Source organism: Sus scrofa, chromosome 3 (assembly GCF_054392235.1).
Source record: "Sus scrofa isolate SSC_HxYL_T2T_F1_AM1 chromosome 3, Sscrofa_HxYL_maternal_Yorkshire_Landrace_v2.0, whole genome shotgun sequence".
NCBI lineage: Eukaryota > Metazoa > Chordata > Mammalia > Artiodactyla > Suidae > Sus > Sus scrofa.
The window spans coordinates 103,395,479-103,409,591 of record NC_139385.1 but is presented as its reverse complement, the minus strand read 5'-3'; the positions used below and the strand labels follow the sequence as shown (position 1 = coordinate 103,409,591).

Here is a 14,113-nt window from a genome sequence, read left to right as displayed (position 1 = left end):
CACTCAGAAGCAAAGACAGTTTTAGTTCTTAAGGAACAGAGTTTGTTGCTAAGCCTTGTTTAGGTCCTCAGAGTGATAGACTGGGCCCTGTGATACCCAAGATCTGTAACATCTAAGTTGTGCATCATTCCAGGTCAATGCAGATATGTCTGTCCTAGAGAGGCATGTTCCTCATAGAATCCACAGCGTCTCAACCCTCATGGCCTTAATTCCCATCATCAGGTTCTTCTGCAGTCCTGATGCTAAGATTTACCTAATTGGGCTGATTGCTTTCTTCTTTACTTCTTCCCTGCCTTTCTCTTTCTCTTCCTTTTCCAATAACTTTCATATATTCCCTGCATTACCTTCTTATAGGGAAGATTGTACAGTCTTATAATGATTATTTCTCTGACTCTCTGGAATGTGAGGCCACAAGGGTGCAGGACACCCTTTTTCCCAACTCTGTACCACCAAGGCACCAAACTGTGTGGTGGTCTACTTTGCAATCAGGACAAGAAGTGAAGCAAATCAGCAACATATGTGCCTTGTTCTGCAGTTATAATTGGAAAAAAGAATAAAATAAATGGAATAAAAGACATTAGATGGTTGAAATACTAAACAATAAGCAAAAAACCACATTGTGATAAAAAACAGAAAATTTCTAAATATCTGTTGTAAATGACACTCCTTCCTACAAAAGCAAAAAGGCGGATCTATGTTTCATGTTTCCTTACTAATTGTATCACAGTGGAAGGATAAAAAGCAAATTTATCCCATCTGAACTTACCAACCTCTACTTGGTATTATTTTTGTAGTGCTTATTTTATTTTATTTTATTTTATTTTATTTTATTTTATTTTATTTTTAGGGCCTCACCCATGCCATATGGAAGTTCTCAAACTATGGGTCAAATTGGAGCTGAAGCTGCCAGCCTACACCACAGCCACAGCTATAGTAATGCTAGACCTTCAACTACACCACAGCTCACTGCAGCACTGGATCCTTAACCCATTGAGTGAGGCCAAGGATCAAACCTGTGTTCTCACAGATACTAGTCAAGTTGCTATCTGAGCCATGACAGGAACTCCCTTGCAGTGGCGCTGTGTCAGTTTGTGGCAGTAAATGCCAAGGGTTAAGTCCTATAGTGCTTTGAACACTGCCTTATTGTGTCTAATAACTTCTAACATGTGCTTTCCATTTTAGCACAACCATATTTAGCACATCGGTTAAAAAACTTGGTTTTCCTCTGTCTGCATGATTAGAAATTCCAAAGTAATCACATTCCCTACTGAGCCCATTCCTTTGTTCATTCTACCATCTTTGTTTTATTTTCAATGGCTGTACCTGTGGCATATGGAAGTTCTTAGGCCAGGGATTCAATCAGAGCCACAGCTGTGGCGTAAATCACAGGATTGTTAACTCACTGCACCAGGCCAGGGATTGAACCCATGCCTCAGCAGCAACCTGAGCTGCTGTAGTTGGATTCTTAACCCATTGAGCCATAGCAGGACCTCATATTAATTGATTTCTAGTTCCGTGTGGCTCTGTAGTCAAATATAATCAGCACTATTTAATGGAAAAGGTAATAACTACTATTATTTTGAACATATGTATGTTCGTTTCCTCATTGGCCTTCCCTCCTTCAAATATTAGCATGATATTAGTACCCACACTTGTCATATTTCTTTGTTCCTAATATCCTCATAGCAACTAGCATGTCACTTTCTTGATTTTTGTTTTGTTTTGTTTTATTTCTATTTCCTATTGGAAAATCCAATCTGGTGTTATAGTCAGTGACAAAGAAAGTGCTAATTAGCAAATGAATGCAATTAGTAGTTACCCGGAATGTTTTGAGGGAAGTTCTGTTTCTGACATATACTTAACAGTGTAAGTCAGCATTTTTTATTTTATACAATACGAATTCAACAAAACAGCAAAACATTGGGGGAAAAAACTCCTGCATCAAACAAGTCAACACTGGTATCACAGGAATGGAGAATGAAGTCTTTTCTCCATCTTGGAAGACAAATTCTTGTCCTTCCTGACCAGTCCAAAATGTCCCCCATCAAAAGCAACACTCATTAGCACTATAATTTCTATTTTGTATTGGCTGACTCACATCACAAGTTTTCTGTCTTTTCAAACAGATTTTACCTCCTTGGTCTTGATGTATTTCATTGGTGTTATTTGGAGTCTCAGCTTACAGGAAGTGCTCAATACTTATAAGAATTGTGGTGAAAATACTGATTTTCATCTCATACCACTCATCTTCTGGAGGGGTGGGGGAAAAGTCAATTGCCCTGCTTTGAATTCTGTAGCCCTTCCTGCTCCTCACATGGTTACAGTGAAAACCAATAATGAGAATGCAGCACCATCCTGGACAAGTGACTGGCCAGGTCTGCCAGATGCCTTTCCAGGGATTTTTTTTTTCATTAAAATTAAGGGAAGGGAGTTCTTGTGGCTCAACAGGTTATGAACCTGACTAGTGTTCGTGAGAATGGGGTTTCAATCCCTGGCCTCGCTCAGTGAGTTAGGGATCCAGCATTGCTGTGAGCTATGGTGAAGGTCACAGAAATGGCTTGGATCCCAGGTTGCTATAGCTGTGGCCTAGGCCAGCAGCTGCAACTCCAATTTAACCCCTAGCCTGGGAATTTCCATATACCGCAAGTGCAGCCCTAAAAAGCACACACACACACAAATGTGGGGAGTAGGGAGAGAGAAAAGGAAAGATTACTTCTCTGGGGACAGAGCTGGTAAAATGAGAGCCTGTGAACAATAGGCAGTGCTGATTCTTGGGGTAAGGAAGTCAAATATGGAGAATAGAACTTTTATTCAGAGAGGCAAAACAAGGACTGGAAAACTGGCAACATATATAGTGAAGCCCAAGCACTCATTCATAATTCTACATACCATCTTTTTTAACCCTCACAAAAAATGGTATGTCAGCAGGTTCCTTGTACAGAGCACAGTCTGCACAAGTATATGGTGACTATGACTAGAATTAAGAACATGATTCCCATTTTATGGATGAGAAATCTGAGGTCCCCATGTATTTAGCAGAATTGTTTTTAATGCAGGTTGCCCAAAGCTAGTATTTAACAGAACTAGGATTCATATCAGTGTTTCCACAAAGGCTTGTGCATTTCTCAACTACCTACTTACTTGCAAGCTTGTGTTATTATGCTTGACATTGCCCTCCCAGTGGCTCCAGCCCTTTTTACTCTTTCTTCAGTAGGTACATGGCTACATACATACATCTACTCTCATTTTCAACTCATCCCTCCCTTGGTCCAAGCCAGAGGCACAGTCAGCTCACTTGTGTAGTATTGAAACAGAGACCATATTTTTGCACAGGACTACTTAGATTGCCAGCTTTAAAATAAGCAGATAGATGATGGAGGATAATGTGAAAAAAATGTATATAAATTTACAATTAGGTCACTTTGCTGTACAGCAGAAACTGACAGAACATTGTAAATCAACTATAGTAAAAATTTAAAAAATAAAATAAGCAGATAGAAATCTTTAACACTGTAACGTGTTACTGCTAACAAGCAAAATCTTCTACCCATAGTTTTTTTCACAATTGTCTGTGTGTAAACAGAGTGAAGATAGGGCCACCAGGAAGGGTTAGCAAAGAAAAGTCCTTTCTAAATTAATAAGAAAGCATGCCACAAAAGACTTTCAAACATCAGTTTGCAGGGCCTGGAATTTCTAGCTTTGCCATAAGGAGTCTAAAGTCAATAGCAACATAGGGAGCTAAATCAGTTGGGGGAGTTACACATTACCTGGCCAAATGAGATGGGCTTGGGCGAGTTATTCATTCTTTCAGGTTGGTAAGACAAATTTCATTCATTTCAACAATTATTTAACAAACGCTAGAGGCCTAGAAGAAATAACACTGTTTTTAAAGCAGCTGCATCTAATTGAAGGTACAGCTTGTGAAAAATCATTGATCAGGGCTCTTTTGGTACCACTCTGTGCTATATTCAAATATGAAAAGAGAAGAGAATGGGACTGGCTCCTGCTCTCCAGCAGTTTCTAATCAAAGCATAAAACAGTGCCTACTTTCCAGGAGGACCAGAGGACTTCGCACATTTTCAGGAGAGAATTAGGCCCCAGGAGTAAAAGGTAACTATCTAGTTACCAAACCAAGAGAGGACGTGGAGACTTGATTTTAGAAATAAGACAACCTACCCTTTTAAATTGGGAGGGATAGAGGTAGTACAGGGAAATTCAGTGTTGCACAGGATCTGGTCCAGTGCCCAGGGCAAGACTGACCCTGCAAGGAGGAGTCATAAGAGGAGAAAAGTGAGGAGCAGGCAGCCAGACTGGTGGCTCCACATAAACAAAGACCTTATCTCAAGGAGTTTTCATTCCCTGGGGAAGCCAGGCATAGACACAGTTAATTGCACTGTGGTATAGAAATATGTTACATCCTTTCCCAGACTTCAAGAAATATTAACAAAGCCACAGTCATCAAAACAGTGTGGTACTGGTATCAAAACAGACAGACAGACCAATGGAACAGAATAGAGAACCTGGAAAAAAACCCTGACACCTACGGTCAATTGATCTTTGACAAAGGAGGCAAGAACGTAAAATGGGAAAAAGAAAGTCTATTCAGCAAGCATTGCTGGGAAACCTGGACAGCTGCATGCAAAGCAATGAAACTAGAACACCCCTCATACCATGCACAAAAATAAACTCAAAATGGCTGAAAGACTTAAATATAAGACAGGACACCATCAAACTCCTAGAAGAGAACGTAAGCAAAACACTCTCTGACATCAACATCATGAATATTTTCTCAGGTCAGTCTCCCAAAGCAATAGAAATAAGAGCAAAAATAAACCCATGGGACCTAATCAAACTGAAAAGCTTTTGCACCCCAAAAGAAAACAAAAAGACAACTTACAGAATGGGAGAAAATAGTTTCAAATGATGCAATGGACAAGGGCTTAATCTCTAGAATATATAAGCAACTTATACAACTCAACAGCAAAAAAGCCAATCAATCAATGGAAAAATGGGCAAAAGACCTGAATAGACTGTTCTCCGAGGAAGATATACAGATGGCCAGGAAACACCTGAAAAAATGCTCGACATTGCTGATTATAAGAGAAATGCAAATCAAAACTACCATGAGATATCACCTCACACCAGTCAGAATGGCCATCACAAAGAAGTCCACAAATGACAAGTGCTGGAGGGGCTGTGGAGAAAAGGGAACCCTCCTGCACTGTTGGTGGGAATGGAAACTGGTACAGCCACTATGGAGAACAGTTTGGAGATACCTTAGAAATCTATACATAGAACTTCCATATGACCCTGCAATCCCACTCTTCGGCATGTATCTGGACAAAACTCTGCTTAAAAGAGACACATGCACCCGCATGTTCATTGCAGCACTATTCACAATAGCCAGGACATGGAAACTACCCAAATGCCCATCAACAGATGATTGGATTCGGAAGATGTAGTATATATACACAATGGAATACTACTCAGCCATAAAAAAGAATGACATAATGCCATTTGCAGCAGCATGGATGGAACTAGAGACTCTCGTACTAAGTGAAATGAGTCAGAAAGACAAAGACAAATACCATATGATATCACTTATAACTGGAATCTAATATCCAGCACAAATGAACATCTCCACAGAAAAGCAAATCATGGACTTGTAGAATAGACTTGTGGCTGCCTGACGGGAGACGGAAGGAGTGGGAGGGATCGAGAGCTTGGGATTATCAGATGCAACTTAGATTAGACTTACAAGGAGATCCTGCTGAGTAGCATTGAGAACTATGTCTAGATACTCATATTGCAACAGAACAAAGGGAGGGTGGGGGAAAAATGTATACATGTAAGAATAACTTGATTCCCATGCTATACAGTGGGAAAAACAAAATAAAAAGGATTTAAGAATGGTGCTAAAAAGAATGCATAAGAATTTCATGGATTTTTGCAGTTCAATTTTAGGGCATAGAAAAAGACCTCAATAAACTAGTAAAAAAAAAAAAAGAAATGTGTTACATCATTATTTCTCAAAATTCAAATCAGATATCAATTTCTGGGGCTTTAAAAATATATGTAGGTTCTGATTGGATAGGTTGGGGATGGTACCAAATATCTGCATTTCTAATCATCCTAGCTGATGTTGATGCTGATGGTCTGTGGACCACAGATTAAATAGCAAAAAAGGAAACTGAGGAAATAGGAAAGTACAATGGGATTTGTACAATGGAACTATACCATAAGCAGTATTAAAGGGGAAGGATTCTCAGAAGATGGGAATCCTGACCTGGGCTCTGGAAAATGCAAACCGAGAAGACTTGGGTTTTGTGGTGACCATCAAATTGGTGAGTGAAAACATGGATTTCATTCATTCAACCAATATTTATGGAAGCACGTGACATTCTACAGCAGAATACTTGTTATTGGAATCTTTTATATCAATTTAATCACAAGTAAAAACCAAACAATGGCAGCAGGAACAATGAAAAATGAAAGGCTATGGCTATTCTATTTCAGAATACCGAATTTTAAAATGCTAATAATGCTTCACTTTTGAAAATTTAAACTGCATTTTTTTTAAATGTGAGTTTTTTTAAGGTTAGGCCCTAATTTTCATGTACACTTTTTCTCTGAATGGTCAAGCCAAGGGGGCATGTGTTCACTCTGGTGGGCTTGAATTTTGCTTGCCTATTATAGAAGGCAGAATAAGGCCAAAGACCTTGTTTCCATTGACTCAAGCACCAAATGACCTGTTTCAGGAAGAGAGTAAACAGCAGTCATGGAGACAGCTGTTAACTGTACAGCAGGTGTTAACACCTGTAGCTACTTAATTCCAGCCAAGATAATTACCCCTCTCTCAGGGCAGCTGGCTCTTGTCGCACATTGTCTGCCATGATGGAAACTGGAGATATTAAGTCATGGCTTTCCCTTGGATGAAGGAGGGGCAAGAGATGAAGAGAAAGCAAAGGGGAGATGTGGATGCCAGGGAACTGCTTTAGTCAACAGTGTGTATAGTTGAAACCATACCTCTTGGTTCTCTGGCAGTGAAGCATGGAACACAGCACCTGGACAGTGGGAGCCTGAGCCAGAAAACATCAGCACGCAATAGGCACTATCTGCCAGGAGCTACATCTAGAATTGGCCAAAGAAGTGCTGTTTGAGAGGAAAAGATGATAAGACATTCTCAGCCAGTCATTGCCTCAATAGAATTCTCTACTAAATGTGGCTATAAGCAATTTGACCCTGAAAGGGATCAGTGTATTACTATTTATGGTTTAAGGAGTAGTTGTGTGTGCAAGCACTTGTAGGGGTGAGTACTCAGGATGCAAGCATGGAAACTCCCCTCCATCCTCAACACACACTAAATTCTTCCAGGTTGTAATCACTACAAATAGGTTTCCATTACACTGAAGATTAGCAGATGCTCATTACCATTTATCAAATTAGGCAGGAGAGCAAACTGCTAGGGCATCAGCTTTCCCTAACGACACCCCTGTCACTCATGCTTTAGCAACACTGCCCTGACTCTTTCATATTTCAAAAAATTCTGTATTTTACTCTACTCCAAGGCCTCAAACAAAAACCTTTACGTGAAAGATGTAAGGGATATTTTGAGACTACTTTTAAATGAAACAACAATAGAGTAATAAGAAATCATAAACTTCAAATTGTGGGAATAAATTGTTAAAAGTCAAATAATTCTGCTAGCCTTAAGGTAAGAAGGTAACAAAAAGAATTCTAAAAAGATGAGTACTCATTCTACTTTTAAAAATCTCCAGGGAAAGAATATCCTTTTCACTTGGTAATCCAGTTCTAATACATATATTTTTAAATGTCAGTGTCTATTTAGTTAGTCCACTGCAACCATTTTTAATGGAATAGAAACTCCTTAGGTCCAGGTTTACATATTCAATTTAGGACCTCAAAAATTGGAGATTATGATACAGTAAAAAATGTATTATATTTAAAAATGTATTAAATATATGATTTTCCTTATATGTAATTCTATTAGTAGAAAAAAGTTACTAGCAGTTCACATACAAATAGCTACAGCTTCCCATATCCTTTCCTGAGCATTTTCTCAGTTTGTTCTACCAAAGCATTCATTCCAGAAAATGTCAAAACATCATTAAAAGCCCTCTTTACCACACAGCACTTCTAGGGATTTTTAAAAATCTGCTTTCCTCTGGTGTGTCATCAACTGAAAGGCACATTTAGAGATGGCCTAGGCGGATTGGGAAAGTAGGCAGAGGAAATTTGTTGCATTCTTTCACAAAGCAGTCTGTCAGACACAGGTGGACCAAATTCTTTTGCTTTCAAGGAAGGAGTAAAATCCCTGCAAAGTGCAAGCTCTTTTTAAATAACAAGTCATGAGGAATAAATTGGGGCAATGTTGCAGCTCTGAGCTTCACCACAAATTTTTAGGAATATGCAGGGGCCTAACTTAGTTATTTTCCCCCAAAGCCATAAAGATAGGAAAATAGCAGACATGGCAGAATAACTTAATGCCTACTATCAGGATCATGTGAGAAGAAATGTCCACCACAGCAAAAGCCACAGACTGTTCCCCAACTGTAGTCTAAGGATCAATATTTCTAATGTCTACATCACAGTCCTCTAGAGGTGTAGAAGTCTTGGAGTTGCTTTTCTTTTTCCAGTGTTCTACTGCCCATTTGACTCCACTCACATGGGACACACCACACACCTAGTGGTGGTTGCTAATCAGTATACCACTGGATGGCTAAGATCCCAGAGATAAAAAATGGATAGTAAAAATCATCTAGACCGATCATTAATTTTACAGCCAGGAAGCCAAGCTGCAGAGATATTCAGGAAAATGTCCGGAGTCCTATATCTTGAACTAAGATTTCCCAAATCACAGAGCTAGGCAGGATGCACTATTTCAAGAAAAACCAGTGTTAAAGTCATTTTCCAGAAGATATAAATAAGGTACAAGATGCAAAGGAAGATCTGATATCAGGTCAACATTAATGTTTAAATGTTAAGAAAGATGTAAATATAATGGAAAGAAAATTGGCTGTCAAGTCAAAATATTTGATTCGGTTTCACTCAGCTTTACCACTAAAGGCAAATACATTGGCAAGTCATCTTTCTCATCTTGAAAGCTACAGAATTAGACTAGATGCTTTAGAAGATCTCTTCCAGTTTTCAATAATAAGCAATTCTTGAACTTAATTTCTTTTACTTGCTTTCACTGTGTTTACATATAATAAAGCACAGTATCCCTCATGGTTCTTTTCTAGATTCTTAAGTGGCTCCTTTTTCTCTTCTTGGTCTCTTATATATTGGGCTTTCTCTAAGTTCAACACATCTAATGATTTATTAATTCCACAGTGAATTGTTAAGATTGGTAATTCTGCCTCAAAAATGCTTCTCAAAATATTTTTCTTTTCTCCATCCGCACTTTTACAGCCTTAGTCCAAACACTCAGTATCCTTGGAAGATTTCATATTTTTCCTGATTGTCTGTCTTCAATCCTCTCCTCTTCCAATTTGTTCTCTATGGTTTTCAAAGTCATCATTTAAAAATGTAAACTAATTGAGTATTCCTACTGTGGCAGAGAGGAAATGAATCCAACTAGTATCCATGAGGATGTGGGTTCAATCCCTGGCCTCACTCAGTGGGTTAAGGATCGGGAGTTGCTGTGGGCAGTGGTGTAGGTCACAGACACAGCTGGGATCCCTTGTTGCTGTGACTGTGGTGTAGGCTGGAAGCTACAGCTCCAATTTGACCCCTAGCATGGGAACTTCCATGTGCTGCGAGTGTGGCCCTAAAAAGCTAAAAAATAAACATAAAAAATTAAAAAAAAATGTGAACTGATCATTCCTCATGTGCCCCAAAGCAAAACTCAAATGTATTTCTCCATTGATTTTATTAACATGAAAATGTCCACTTTTCCAGCTTAATTTTCTACATTTCCTTCATGCTGTATCTCCACCAGTCATACCAAGGGATTTGCCCTTACCTAAACATACTAACCTTTTCCTGCATCCCTACTCATAGCTAAATGACATTCCAAAGACTATGAACTTCAACCAGGATGGGGTATCTCTCAGTCATTTCACATATTCAAAAGCTTAGCAGAGCACTTTGCACTCAGTAGAGACTCAGCAAATGTTTGTTGAATGAATTAATTAACTCAGTAACTCATTGATGAGAGAAGATACAATAAACATGGAGTGATATCTTGCAAACATTTTTAAAAAGTGTCCCGCACTAAGAATGGGAAATGTAAATTACCTTTTAAAGTGTTTGCTATTGTTCTAATGCAACTATAGTATCAAATAGAACTATAAATATAGATATCCAATTCACATATCTATGTATTATCCTGTTCTCAAATAAAGCAGAAAAATGTGTAAGCCTCCACAGGAAGACATCAGTACAGTTGTGCTGAATTCTTAGTGCTGGCCCAGCATTTACAGCTCTGTATATTAGTTGCCCTAAATTATAAACCCTACCGTGGCTCTTAATTGTTCAGATACCAAGGGATTCATTTGCTGCTGCTGATTAAAGTATATTAATCCAATGCCAATTTAACATTTCTTATATTTATTCTTCATGTGTTTTATTTCTTAAGGGGGCTTAAATATTTAAAATCTTTAGAAGGCTATGTATTTTTATACAGTTTTCTATGACTTCAAGGTTGTTTATGTTGCATGGATTGTTATCTAACATTCCCAGTTAGCCTCTTACACAATTCAGTGGACACGTGGGCTGCATATTTGAGGTAGCAAATCTTATGCCATCTGCTTTGGGTACCTAGGATATCATTAGTAGTGAGCTATACTTGCAAGATAATTTTGCAAAATGAGAGATTCTCAGGCCATAACTAACACTATATCCCACAAATTTTATGCCTATTCCGAAGCTCTGATGTTTCATATGTTTCAGGACAATCATCTAAGAACCAAAGGTTTCAACTGGGGAATTTTTGCGTTTATGTTCTTATCCTCTCATATTTCACAGGTCTATGTATTATTTCTCCAACTAGAGAGTACTATTTGATCTTCTATTTGTTTTTTGTTTTTCATCTCTCCCACTCTGCCAATACCCGCAGAGAGGTCAATACTGAGTTGTAGATTAACCACAGAGTTTTCAAGGTATCCTTATGGACAATGAAGTATCTGTTCTGGAAAATGACTCAGGAGATAGACTCATGGCTGACTGAATATTCATGAGAGTTGACTGCTAATGGAGTAATAGGCTATAGAAGACTTCTCAATTTCCACAATTCTCCTGCTGGCTTCTCTCTCCTACCTTCACTATGAAATCCCTGGAGGAAGAACCATATTCCCTTCATTCAGTCATTTATTCATCAAATATGCATGAAGGTGTCCTGTCTGTAGTTACTACACAAAGCTTTGAAAATGGAACATTGGACAAAACAATGATATCTCCACTTGTCTCTTTATGATAGTTTATAGCTTTGAAAAATGTTCTTACAACTGACAGGAGGCCTTTCAACAACAAAGAGTAATGAAGGCCCATCTGGCACATTTCCCTACGGTGAAGTCTTCTTTCTCCTTTCCTTTACACTTTTCCCAAGCTCCACTCACTATTATGGAGAGTAAATGATCCATTTTCTCCCTTAACTAAATTCTAGTCACAAAGACTCAATACACAGTTTGTAAAACTTGTAAACTGAACAAATAGCAATTATGAAATATTTAATAAGCAACTAGTATATATGGTTTTATTCATTTACCAACCAGACACTTGTTGAGCAGGTATGATGTGACAGACACTGATCCAGACACGGTTCCACAGTTAGGTAGGAGGAAAACAAGTATAAAGTGAAGTCCTTTCATCATAATCTTTTCAGCCTGGTGAATATGTTTTGCTGCTCCAGTTGATTGAAAGCAAATGGCATTCACTACCACACCCATGACCTCCAAAGGGAACTGGGCCAACTCTCTGGACAACTCTACAGTTTGTCAATTTCAATAGCCTTTGTTTGTTGTTTTTTTTTTTTTCATTTTTTTAAGTTTTATTGAAGTATATAGTTTATTTTAAATGTGATAATTTCTGCTGTACAACAAAGTGATTCAGTTATGCATATAAACACCTCCATTCTTTTTCAGATTCTTTTCAATAGCCTTTGATTTGAGGATAAGAAAAAGATACACAAAGAGAAAAATTTCTTCATCTCTACTCTCTGGTCTTTGGGCCAAAATGTCAGTAGATTTTTAATGCTGACTCATTTAATGAGTAGAAGCCTAATTACCTGAAATGGACTGCGTTCAGGTATTCCAGGAGCGTGAAGAATTTTTTCCATCATGAAGAGCTGCCACTCACTCTCCTTCTAGGGATGATGGATTCTGTATCTCTGTCATAGGAGGGTCAAGGATGTTGTACTGACCCAGCATGTCCCATTTAGGATATTCCCCATCAGTACAGTGGGCGTGACCCTGCTTTAGGTTTTCTACATTCCTCACGCTCTGAAGAACAGCAAGAGGAAGATTTTGGGTTTAATAACAAATGTAAAAGCGTAGAAAAAAAAGGCAGTATCCAGGTTCCTCAGCTTCCCTAAAGCAAGACAATATTGCTTTTACAGATTATATAATGCTGCTTTCTTTGTGCCATTCTCCTGCTGAAATAATGACAATGATTCTCTAACATTTATTAGATCATGTTCAAATGTATCCACTTCAGATCTGTGACCTTTATATAACCTCAGTCCACTCTGCCCATTCTGATTATCTTTTGCTGCACATCCTCTACTTTTGAAGTTATCTTTTTTGTTTGTTTTTAAGAATAGTATAGCTAAAATCTGTATTTTTTCCTCTCTCAACTGACTGCAGTTTGAATTCCTAGAGCATCCTTCATAAGTTTTACATGTTTGAGTACTAAATTATATACTATCTTCAAACTGTGTAGAGAGAATCCACCAGAGTGATGAGTTGGATTTTTTTTTTTTTTTACTTTTACCTAAATGATCCAATAGTGTTTTCATACTTTGATACAGTAATCCCACCATGGTGTTTATATAAAGGAAATCAGTAGAAAAAGGTTAATACACACGCATGCTCATTGTACCTAGGGATGAGTACTGTGGCTAAATTTCCAGTATGAGGAGACTGGTCAATTAAATTATTGTGTATTAACTCCAAGGAATATTTTTTGACATTACAATTACAGAGTTTAGCAACATGGAAACTTAAAAAAAATCTAATAATAAATGAAAGAAGCAGAATAGAAAATATGACTACTGTTACTGCAACTATGTATCATATGTGTGCACAAAGAGGAGAAAAAGCTTTTCATATGTAAATTTTTTAAGGGCAAGGATTTTTGTCTGTTTTACTTAGTACTGTAGTCCCAATATGTAGAGCCATGTCTGGCATAATGAATGCTTAATAAATATGTGTTGAGTGAATAGTAAGTCTGTGTTATCAGGAGTGGGACATATACTTTGTCTTCTTTTATTATTTCCTTTTCTAGTATAATGATCTTTGTATTTAAAAAAAAAAGGAGGTAACATAAGGAAAAATGCATTTGTAACTTAACCATATTCTTGATTCTTACATGGACACTTCTAGAGTAACCCTAGGTGAAGAAAAGGCAGAAAAATGTTCAATGGCTCATATTATTCTATCCAGTTCTTTCTCACAATAACCCATTGAGGTGAGTATTGTTATCATCATTTTATATGTGAGGAAACTTTGGCTCAGAAAAGTAACTTGCTTAAGACTACTCATGAGTTTTCTCTCTCAATTACACTACATATAATAGGTGGCAGAACTATTTAAATATATCTTTGAACACAAAGCAAAAATAGATGTAGGTTATATCAAGATCACAGATCTTATAAGGGATTAATAAAGTAGGATTTAAAATAGTGGGCAATGTCATTCTGGTTGTGGCTCAGTGGGTTAAGGACTCAGTGTTGTTTCTGTGAGGATGTGGGTTCAAACCCTGACTTCGCTTAGTGGGTTAAGGATCCAGCCTTGGTGCAAGTGTAGGTTGCAGATGTGGCTTGACAAGGATCCAGTGTTGCTGTGGCTGTGATGTAGGCCTCAGCTGCATCTCCAATTAGATGCTGCAGGTGCAGCTATAAAAATGCTGCAGGTGTAGCTGTAAAAAATGTGTT

The 14,113-nt window shown here is 38.0% G+C and overlaps 1 long non-coding RNA gene across 9 annotated transcripts in view; it reads left to right on the top strand.

The window, feature by feature from the left end:
• LOC146404815 (uncharacterized) overlaps positions 1 to 14,113 on the top strand; it is a 779,473-nt gene that overhangs the window by 742,793 nt on the left and 22,567 nt on the right. Inside the window, exon 8 of one of the 9 annotated variants that reach the window (XR_014841989.1) lies at positions 13,563 to 13,647. The exons of the other annotated variants lie outside the window; for them this stretch is intronic. This is a non-coding gene — a long non-coding RNA (uncharacterized LOC146404815). The remainder of the gene's footprint in view (positions 1 to 13,562; positions 13,648 to 14,113) is intronic. 9 annotated transcript variants of the gene reach the window in all.